We start from the raw sequence: 12,182 nt of genomic DNA, 5'->3' as shown, positions 1-12,182 counted from the left end.
GACCCTAAACTGTGCGTCCTAGCAATCACATGCAATCACAGAAGCACAGGGCTAGCAATAATGGTATGCTACATGCCCAGCTGGGGATGAAATATAGCATATGTCATATCATTTTAACTAGGATGAGCCAAAGAATGTATTTTGAGGTGTTTTAAACCTGTGAAAAAAATGAGGAAGGGTAAACCATAAACAAATGTGTAATTTTTGCTTTTATGCCCAATTTTCCTTGATAAAATACCTGTGAAATTAAATAATAAAGAAATAATAAGAAAGCACAGATTGTGTGGAAAAAAAAACTATATATGTATCACTTTGAATGCAAAGGTAATAAAAAAGTTATTGCTGTATCAGTAGTGACACACATGATATAACAAAATTGTCAGGAACCTTAAGGGGTAAAAATGCCTGAACCTAAAGTGGTTATAAAGGCAAAATTACATTTACTATTTAGTAATGAAATTCAGCAATGTATTTCACTATGTTTTTCTTGATAAATCAAAAACTATATAATGCTTTTGCAATATAATTCAACTTAAGTTACACTGGACTAAAAAGCATTTTTATGATCATTGAAATGCGCATGCTATTATTGCTTTTGGAACATGGTGCAAAGTAAAGTAGGCCCAACACACTAATTACCAGGGATGCTCATCCAGATTCCTGATATCCGGGTAACCTGGATACCCAAACTTTTTTATGCTATTCGATTCCAATTCGCATTCAGGATTTTTTTTAAAGATCCGGATAACTATCTGCGGAAATTTGGATGCATAAGACAGATATCCGCGGATATTGCATATATCCGGATCCGAAACCGATTAAAAAATAAAATCAATCAATCTCTCTCTCCTCCTTCTCCTCCTCCCTTGTTTTGTTTTCCAGGGATTTGTAGGATGTCAAAAGCAAGCTCACATACATTGGCCAGGAATCGATCCCAGGTCAACCGCTTGGAAGGCAGCTATGCTCACCACTATACCACCAACACTACATGCTGAATTTGAAGTCTGGAAGATTCCAGGGCAAGGGTGGGAAGGATGAAAGCTAGGTTGCCATGCAACCATTCCTGCTAACCTAAAGCTTACTTGTGTCTTACAACACATTGGCTTAAGACTTTACCAGATCCAATGCTCCAATATGGGGAAGCTTCTCTGTTTGCTGTTTGCTGTTTTTTTTTGTTTTTTTTAAGTGTGGTGTCACAGTTCTCTAATCTCTTCAAATACAAGAAAGGCCCAGGAGTAGCCTTAGCTACCGTAATATCTATGTTACGGCAGGGCCCTTATTACACTTTCTCTCACAGGGCTATAGAAACCGTTTTGCCCATGTGATAAAGCGAGGTGCAAAAATGAAATCATGCCTAGCAGAGGATGGTTTCGATGCATCAACCTCTGGGTTATGGGCCCAGCACACTTCCACTGCACCACTCTGCTTACATTTGTATACAATCTTCAAGTTTAAGAAGAATACATTAGTTGAAATAGTTACACTACAATCTATGTTACAGCAAGGCCCTAATGACACTTTCTCTTAAGGGATTATGGCCGCCAATTGGCCCATGTGGTAAAGCAAGGTGTAAAAACCAAAGTACACCTAGCAAAGGATGGTTTCAATCCATTAACCTCTGAATTAAGGGCTCAGCACGCTTCCGCTGCACCACTCTGCTGCCATACAGCAGATGCTTCGTTGTAGAAAAAAGTGAGTGAGACCGCTTAGCCGTACGGAAAAATGGGCACTCATTTGCCTGCTTCTTTCTGGCCTTTGTCATAATGAAAGGATCATAGAAAGCCGCCTCTGGGTAGACTTGAACCACCAACCTTTCAGTTAACAGCTGAACGCACTAACCAAAGGTGTACTTTGTTTTTTACACCTTGCTTTTCCACATGGGTCAATTGGCGGCCATAGCCCCTTAAGAGAAAGTGTCATTAGGGCCTTGCTGTAACATATATTGTAATGTAACTATTTCAACTAATGTACCCTTCTTAAACTTGAAGATTGTATATAACTGTAAGCAGAGTGGTGCAGTGGAAGTGTGCTGGGCCCATAACCCAGAGGTTGATGGATCGAAACCATCCTCTGCTAGGCATGATTTCATTTTTGCACCTCGCTTTTTCGCATGGGCAAAACGGTTTCCATAGCCCTATAAGAGAAAGTGTAATAAGGGCCCTGCTGTAACATAGATATTACGGTAGCTAAGACTACTCCTGGGCCTTTCTTGTAGTTGAAGAGATGAGTGAACTGTGACACCACACTTAAAAAAAAACAAAAAAAAAAAAAACAGCAAACAGCGAAGCTTCCCCATATTGGAGCATTGGATTTGGCAAAGTCTTAAGCCAATGTGTTGTAAGACACAAGTAAGCTTTAGGTTAGCAGGAATGGTTGCATGGCAACCTAGCTTTCATCCTTCCCACCCTTGCCCTGGAATCTTCCAGACTTCAAATCAAGCATGTAGTGTTGGTGGTATAGTGGTGAGCATAGCTGCCTTTCAAGCAGTTGACCTGGGTTTGATTCCTGGCCAATGTATGTGAGCTTGCTTTTGACATCCTACAAATCCCTGGAACACAAGACAAAACGAGAGAGAGAGAGAGAGAGAGAGAGAGAGAGAGAGAGAGAGAGAGAGAGAGAGATTGAGAGAGATATTTTGTAGCTTCCAAAACGATTTGGAAGCATTTTAAGGCCATATTCGAATTCGGCCATATCCAAATTCGACCGGATATTGGGTTCGGATATCCGATTGTACACGGATACCCAAAAGTTCGGATCCGGATATCTGGGTATCTGGATCCGAATATATTCAGATTTTAAAAATTTGTATCCGAGCACCCATGCTAATTACATTTATTGAAAGAACATTTATAGGAAACCGAAACTAAGAAGGATATAGATTTTTCATTTTAACTTTTTAACGTCAATGTATATGAGTGGAGCGGCAGCCTCAGGATCGCCTAATCGATGATTGGCATGCAGTGCTGTGGGTGTGTTTTGCTGGGGATCACGCGCCTATGCGCGCACATCCCCACTTCAATGACGGAGCTCTGTCAGCAAGACTGACAAGTAACTGGTATTGTTTAAAAGGAAAAACCCATATCCCTCTCAGTTTAGGTTCCCTTTAAGCACGCCTGGATAAACAAGATGCTTTTATCATCCACCAAATGTTCAGCTGCATAAGATAAAACATTTAGAAAAAAAGTAATAGAATTTTAAAAGTCCATTAACTGTACAGCTATAAAGTAAACAGTTCTCTTTTGTTTTAAAGGAATCATCAGGCAAAATGATGGAAATCCAATTTACTTACCTGGGGCTTTCTCCAGTCCCTCGCAGCTGTCTGTCTCACGCTGACAGCTCCGTTTGCAGCCGCCGCTCTGTGGTGCCATGCACAGTGCAGAGGACGACCTCGAGGTATGCACAGTACGCAGACCTGCGCAGTACCCCGCGGACAACGTGGGCTTAATTGACAGCCACGCTTCACGCAGATGCAGTAAGGACGACCTTGTCCTCTGCACCATGGTTGTCTGCACCATGCGGGGACCCCGGGCCTGCGGCTGTGAACTGAGCTGTCGGCATGGGACAGACAACTGCAAGGGGCTGGAGAAAGCCCCAGGTAAGTGAATCGGATTTCTATTATTTTGCCTGATGATTCCTTTAAGGAAGCCCTCATATATAAAGTTATGAACTGAACAAACTGTGTTCCTTACAGTCTAGTTTTGATTTGTCTATCTTAAAGGGACTCTAAGCAGTGCAGTAACTATGGAAAGATGCATACCATTTTGAAGCTCTCTTTCTCCTCTTTCCACTGTACGCCTTTTAGTTTTTGCTATTTTCGCGATTGAAATCGTGGCCGCCATCTTGTATTCCTTATTCAGCATTGTATTATGCAGAACGCCACTTTCCCCAGTGTCGGCAGCTCCATTCAGTGCAATGCAATGAAATACAAGGAACCCAGGGGGATATAATTACAAACATTATGCCGGTAGGTGTGAGGATATAATTAATTAGTTGTGGGTATGCTTAAAGGCATACCCACAGGCACTGCTGGGAGTCCCTTTAAAATAGTTGAACAAAACAAATGTTGGAACTAACTATCAAGATGCTGACTTTTCACAAGAAACCTACCAATGCTTTGCACATTGAAATGGGTTAATAAGTTCACTGTAACATATTTAGTTTTCATATTCAGAAACAGTTACTCTCATTATCTCAAAGATGTAGCCAGTCTTCCTAAAAGGCTAAGTGAATTCACAGTGAACGTTCAACTATCCTTCTGACTTCCCAAGACTAACCTGAAAGTAAATTGTACCGGTAAGTCAAACTTAAAATGTCTGCCTGCTGCTCCACAGCTAGGAACTCTTATCTGTCAATGTTTGTGTGCAGAAAATGTGATATATTAATTCACACAAAGAGCAACCCTGCATTCTTTCTCTTTTGTATTCACAAATCATGATGTGAATTACAGGGGCCAGATGGGAATTACAGGAACCTATACATTCTGAGTCTTGAGTGAGCTCCCCCAAATTTCAAAAAGAGGCTTATAACCGTTTGGCCTTTTTTCTACCATGGGATGGTCAATGAAATGCAAATAAGTAAGTTGATGCAGGATTATTTGAATTTTGTGTGCAAATATATGCTGTTTAAAAACAGAACAGTAAAATCCAGGTAGAATTTGAGTAGTCTGTTATAAGCTGTATACATGTGCATACAAAATGTACATAATATTGCACTAACTCAAAATAATTTGCATCTCACTCTGACAAACTTAGTTTTTTTACAAATGACATGTGAGGAAACGCTGAAAAGCCGCCGCTAGCACTCAAAGTAAGGCGGCTGATTCCGCGTTCAACATGGCAGCTAGCGCGCAGTCGGATCGTGGAGAAATCGCCGCATGCCCAGACAACAGGGCGACGGATTCCGCGTCCGACGCGGCAGGTAGCACGCATAGGCCTACTCTTGTCAGTAATGCTGTATGCGGAGAAAACGCCGCACGCACGGGCAGCGGTGCAGCGGATTCCGCATTCAACACAGCAGGAACATTATTACACATGTCTGGTGTGGCTGGGACTGATAGTCCACACTGGTTCAGGAGGACGCGCGCGCGCAGAGAGGCCGGGCCTTTATGACAGTCAGAGGGGAGTCAGCTGACCAAGCCGGTCAGCTGACAATTTCAGTAACTTCCATTGGTCCAGCACTTAGGGGAGGCGCTAGAGAGCGCTGGTGTATATATACTGGGTGCTGGTCATTTCTCTGGTGTCTGGCGTTGCGATCACTACGTGGTAGCACTCAGACCTTGTCAGTATCTGTGTTTATTAGACAGTTTTGTAGGTGTTGATGATCACGGAGCTCACACCTTAGCCTAGGAATTGTATTATTATCTGTGTTATTATCTAGACCAGTTTCCAATGTGTTGATGGCCAAGGAACTCACACCTTAGTCTAGGAATTCTGTACCATCTGTATCATTATTATTATCTAGTCTAGTTCCAGGAGTGTTGAGAATCTAGGAGCTCACACTCAAGCCTAGGCATTGTTGATTATCTGTTATGACCTTCTGCTTTCCTGACCATTCTTCTGATCTCTGATTCTGTACCTTTGTTATTCTGATACTCTGTTGCCAAACTCTGCTGGTCTTAGGATTCTGCCCCTGTATACTGTCCATGTACTTTATCTGTCCGTGTGGTAACGACCTGGCCTGTCCGACCTCGAGAACTCTCTCTCCTGTTAAGAGATAGTTCGCAGATCTGTCAGTGACACTTCCTTATTGGTGTCACTCACGTTCTGTCCTTCCCACTCGCAACCTAGCTCCGCCCCTCGGGGAGCTTCAGACCTGTGGAAGGAACCTGATCTCAAGCTTTATCTCCCACTGTTTAGCACCCTTCTCTCGGGTGCTCTCCTCAAAGTATTACTGTTGCACCAAACACTCTTATCACTCAGGTGTCCAGAGGTTAGAGATATATCTGATTATCGGTGATACTGCAGATCATCAATAATCGGGTATATATCTGTATTCTCAGTGATACTGCAGATCGCCGGTAATCAGACCCTCTCTGTGTTACACCGATTGTTACAGAACGCCAGACCAAAAATGCAAATGGACGCACACACTGACCGTCTGGGCGCACTTACCACTTCGGTGGACTCCATAAATCAAGTGCTGGGTAACCACAAAGCTATGATTGACGCTTTGTCCGGTTCTTTACGTACCCTCCAGACAGCAGTGGACGAGGTGCGATCCCCTCTTAGCACAGACATACGTATGCCTTTACCTGAAAGATTTTCTGGTCACAGATCTGACTTTCGAAATTTTAGGAGTAGAGTGTTGTCATATTTTGAGTTGAGATCTAGATCTTCAGGAACCATGACCCAAAGGGTCACGTTTATTAAGACTTTGTTATCGGGCAACTCACAGACATGGGCATACAATTTACCCGCTGGAGATTTAGCCTTAACCTCTGTAGACAAATTTTTTAAGGCTATGGCAGTAATTTATGACGATCCAGACATTGCCTCGACTTCTGAGCGGAAGCTCAAGTTGTTGCGTCAAGGCAAGAGTCCAGTCGAGGAGTATGCTGCCGAATTTAGGAGGTGGTCAGTTTCAGCCAGGTGGGACACCTATGCTCTTTTAGACTGTTTCTTATCAGGATTATCAGATGAGGTCGCTGATCTTATGTTAAGTCAGCCTGATCCTAAAACCGTCGATGAGGCCATTTCATTGGCGATCAGGATTGACCGCAGATTACGTTATCAAAAGCAGACCCGGGGTAAAAACAATGTTAAAATGGTGTCCTACGCTGCGCCTCCGGTGACTCCACCTCCTCCAGTTTCACCTCCTCCAGAGCCAATGCAGATTGGTCGGTCAAAACTGTCCCAAGTGGAGCGCAGACGCAGGATTTCTGAGCAGTTGTGTCTTTATTGTGCAGAGGGGGGGTCATAGAGTACGAAATTGCCCTAAGAAGTCGGTAAACACCACTGCCTAGGAGTAGTTGGGGGTAATACCCTAGGCGTACAGCTCTTACCCCTAGAGGATAAGTGATTACTGCTCCCTTGTATGATTACATGGAAAGATAAATCTGAAGTGTCTGAGGCCTTCATTGATTCAGGCTCAGCGGCTAATTTTATGGACTACGAATTTGCTTTGAAATTAGGTGTTCCGCTCACTCCGGTTAAACCACCCCTTCAGGTCACGGCAGTGGATTATTCCCCCCTACAGCGTAACCATCCACTGTCCCAGACACCTGAGGTGGAAGTCACTATAGGGGTGCTGCATAGAGAAAAGTTGCAGTTTTTTGTATTGCACATGACAACCTCCACAATCATCCTTGGTATGCCGTGGTTACACCTTCACTCCCCTCAGATAAATTGGGCTACCGGTCAGCTAACAAGCTGGTCAGCCCACTGTTTTCGTCATTGCTTAGTGAAGGTGACCTTAGGCCAGACCAGGATTCATGTGGAGGGTGTCCCGGAACAATATGTTGAGTTTTCGGACGTATTTTTAACCCAAGGCTGCCGATAAACTACCTCCACATCGCCCTTTCGATTGCCCGATTGATATCCGATCAGGTTGTATGCCCCCTAGAGGCCATCTCTACAATTTGTCTGGGCCAGAAAAGGTGGCCATGCAAGAATACATCCGTGAGAACTTGGCTAAGGGATTTATTCGTCCATCCCGGTCACCTGCCGGAGCAGGTTTCTTTTTTGTAAAAAAAAAGGACGGAGGCCTTCGGCCATGCATTGATTACCAGGGACTGAATAAAATCACAGTTAAAAATCGCTATCCATTACCTTTGATAGACGATTTATTCACTAAGGTCACCAATACCAAGATTTTTTCGAAATTGGATTTGCGGGGTGCATACAATCTGGTGCGGATCAGAGAGGGCGATGAATGGAAGACGGCCTTTAACACACCTGACGGGCATTACGAGTACCTGGTGATGCCCTTCGGGTTGTGTAACGCCCCGGCCGTCTTCCAGCAACTCATTAATGAAGTTTTCAGAGAGGTGTTGGGTAAATTTGTCCTAATATACCTGGACGATATACTGATCTTCTCAGACAACCTCTCTGAGCACAGGGCTCATGTCAAATTCGTGCTGCACAAGCTTAGACAAAACAGTATGCAAACACACTTTGCGCTGATATTCGTGTTCCTCCCCACCTCGCTGGACTGGCTCGCCCCCTCTGCACAGCAAATAATAAAGACAATCTCAGAGGCTGGCGCTCACAGTCTGCAGCACACCCCCACGTGCCTGCTGCGTAATACCCCCCACTGACACAAATCACATATGTCTATGTTATTCCATAAAGAAGTCCATCATCTTGCAAAATACACCGGATTATGACTCAGAATGTCCACATCTTCAAAAGACAGTCAATGTACACTTCTTAAGGTTTGCTAGTTGTCCCCAGATATCTCAGTAATGATCACACTTTGGATAGTGACAGCCACCACCACACCCCAGTGAGATGCACTCACCGTGTGCTGAGACCCACAATCAGGTCTGTTGACACCTTGGGACCGTTCAAGGGTCGTCCCCCACCACTCAGGCAATATCCAGCTCCCCTTCAGCAAATCTTCTCCTCAGCAGAGTACCTCAATAAAAACGCTTCTGATGAGTCCAGAGTGACGAAACATGTCAGGCGGGGCCTAGACGCGGAAGACGCTACACCATACGCACGTGGGAAGCGGCGTGATCCCGGGTGGAGGAGGACAAGGGTGACCGAGTGCGCGGCGGTCAGGACTCCTAAGGCTGTCGGGGGACGTGCTTGCCAGCTGGACAACAGACGGGGGAGAGCCCGTGGAAAAACTCTGTGCCCTATACTTATCAAGGAGATTGTAAGTGCAATGATTTTTTAAAACTTTTTAATAAAGAAACAGTATTACGCTATGTGAGGCGTTTTTATTGAGGTACTCTGCTGAGGAGAAGATTTGCTGAAGGGGAGCTGGATATTGCCTGAGTGGTGGGGGACGACCCTTGAACGGTCCCAAGGTGTCAACAGACCTGATTGTGGGTCTCAGCACACGGTGAGTGCATCTCACTGGGGTGTGGTGGTGGCTGTCACTATCCAAAGTGTGATCATTACTGAGATATCTGGGGACAACTAGCAAACCTTAAGAAGTGTACATTGACTGTCTTTTGAAGATGTGGACATTCTGAGTCATAATCCAGTGTATTTTGCAAGATGATGGACTTCTTTATGGAATAACATAGACATATGTGATTTGTGTCAGTGGGGGGTATTATGCAGCAGACACGTAGGGGTGTGCTGCAGACTGTGAGCGCCAGCCTCTGAGATTGTCTTTAGACAAAACAGGCTTTATGCTAAATTGGAGAAATGCATTTTTGAGGTGACATCTGTCGCTTTTCTGGGATACATAATTTCCACATTGGGCCTTTCTATGGATCCCGCCAAAGTCTCTGCTGTCCTGGAATGGCCCCAACCAGTAGGACTCAAATCTCTTCAGAGATTTTTAGGGTTTGTGAATTACTATAGAAGGTTCTTAAAGGGGTACTCCACAGTCATAGCACCCCTCACCAGTCTCACAAAGAAAGGGGCAGATACCAACCACTGGTCCTCCGAAGCTCTGGCCGCTTTCTCCACTTTGAAAGAATTGTTTTGCTCTGCACCCATATTGAGACACGTAGACACCTCTTATCCATTCATTGTAGAGGTTGACGCCTCAGAAGTTGGGGTAGGGGCTGTGCTGTCTCAACGCTCTGGGCTGCAGGGAAGATTACATCCGTGTGCCTATTTCTCTCGGAGGTTTTCACCAGCAGAGAAAAACTACGATATAGGTAACAGGGAGCTTCTAGCCATTAAGTTGGCCTTTGAAGAATGGCGTCATTGGCTAGAAGGAGCAGAACATACTATTACAGTTTAAACTGATCACAAAAATTTGGAATACATTGAGGGGGCTAAGAGATTGAGTCCCCGTCAGGCTTGGTGGTCACTGTTTTTCTCGAGATTTAGATTTGTAATTACGTACACTCCGGGTAGTAAAAACATTAAGGCGGATGCCTTGTCCAGATGTTTTGAGCCGGAGACAGCACAGCCCTCAGACCCAGAGTCCATTGTCCCACAGAGAGTAGTGCTGGGAGTCACAGAGACTTGGAAAGACTGGACGGAGACTTTAAGTCCATTCCAGCAGGATATCCCTGAGGGAAAGCCTGAAGGGGTTATGTTTGTGCCACTACCATTTCGTCTTCAGATTTTGCAGATGTTCCACTCACACAAAAATGCCAGGCACCCAGGGGCCTCCAGAATGCAAGACTTGGTTGCTAGATGCGCTTGGTGGCCTTCTCTGGCAACGGACTGCAAGGAGTATGTTAGAGAGTGTGCAGTGTGTGCAAAAAGCAAGCCCTTCCGTCTGGCACCCGTGGGAACGTTGCAGCCTTTGCCCACCCCGAGTGAACCATGGACCCATTTGTCCATGGATTTTGTGGGCGAGCTTCCTAGGTCTGAAGGCATGTCGGTCATTTGGGTGGTAGTCGACCGTTTCAGTAAAATGGCCCATTTTGTGCCCTTGAAAGGACTCCCCTCGGCCCAGGAGTTGGCCGATCTTTTCATCATCCACGTTTTCCGACTTCATGGCATTCCGGAAAACATAGTGTCAGATCGGGGAGTCCAATTTGTTTCTAGATTTTGGAGGGCATTTTGCCATCAAATGGGCATGGAACTGTCATTTTCGTCAGGCTACCACCCACAGACCAATAGTCAGATGGAAAGGGTTAATCAATCATTGGAACAGTTCTTGAGGTGTTATGTTGCAGAAGCACAAAGTGATTGGGTCAAGTTCTTGCCGTATGCAGAATTTGCACACAACAATTTGAAAAGCTCTTCCTCTGGGTTCTTTCCGTTTCAGGTGGTAACTGGAAAGTTGCCCAAGTTTTCCCCATTGCCAGTAGCCTCCACTCCGTTTCCAGCTCTGGAGGCTTGGCAAAAGTTGTTCAAAGCCATTTGGGGAATCGTGAAAAGTAATTTGGAAAAGGCTTTTCAAAGTCAGAAAAGTCAAGCTGACAAGAAACGTTCCTTAGAGTGGAAGTTCCGACCAGGAGACCTGGTCTGGGTGTCCACACGTCATTTAACCCTGAAACAACCCTCGCCCAGGCTAGGTCCCAGGTTTGTGGGCCCTTTTTCTGTGACCAGGAAGATCAACAATGTTACTTATGCCATTGATCTTCCTGCCAGCATGCGTGGTGTAAGATCTTTTCATGTGTCCCTGCTTAAGCCAGCAGTCCATGTGGGTGCCACTCCTCCTCCTCCTGTGATGGTAGATGACCAACCTGAGTATGAAGTAGAAAAGATTTTAGACTCACGGGTAGTGCAGAACTCACTACAGTATCTAGTGCACTGGAAGGGGTATGGTTTGGAGGGGAGAACATGGGTACCTGAGTGTCGCATGCATGCGGACAAATTGAGAAACCGGGTAGGAGTTGTCCGGAGTCCACTCCTCAAGGGGGGGGGGGGGGGGTACTGTGAGGAAACGCGGAAAAGCCGACGCTAGTACTCAAAGTAAGGCGGCTGATTCCGCGTTCAACATGGCAGCTAGCGCGCAGTCGGAGCGCGGAGAAACCGCCGCATGCCCAAACAACAGGGTGACGGATTCCGCGTCCGACGCGGCAGGTAGCACGCATAGGCCTACTCTTGTCAGTAATGCTGTATGCGGAGAAAAGACCGCACGCACGGACAGCGGTGCGGCGGATTCCGCATTCAACACAGCAGGAACATTATTACACATGTCTGGTGTGGCTGGGACTGATAGTCCACACTGGTTCAGGAGGACGGGCGCACGCGCAGAGAGGCCGGGCCTTTATGACAGTCAGAGGGGAGTCAGCTGACCAAGCCGGTCAGCTGACAATTTCAGTAACTTCCATTGGTCCAGCACTTAGGGGAGGCGCTAGGGAGCGCTGGTGTATATATACTGGGTGCTGGTCATTTCTCTGGTGTCTGGCGTTGCGATCACTACGTGGTAGCACTCAGACCTTGTCAGTATCTGTGTTTATTAGACAGTTTCGTAGGTGTTGATGATCACGGAGCTCACACCTTAGCCTAGGAATTGTATTATTATCTGTGTTATTATCTAGACCAGTTTCCAAGGTGTTGATGGCCAAGGAACTCACACCTTAGTCTAGAAATTCTGTACCATCTGTATCATTATTATTATCTAGTCTAGTTCCAGGAGTGTTGAGAATCTAGGAG

Source organism: Hyperolius riggenbachi, chromosome 1 (assembly GCF_040937935.1).
Source record: "Hyperolius riggenbachi isolate aHypRig1 chromosome 1, aHypRig1.pri, whole genome shotgun sequence".
Lineage (NCBI taxonomy): Eukaryota > Metazoa > Chordata > Amphibia > Anura > Hyperoliidae > Hyperolius > Hyperolius riggenbachi.
The sequence above is the reverse complement of the archived record's forward strand: the minus strand, read 5'-3'. Positions refer to the sequence as shown.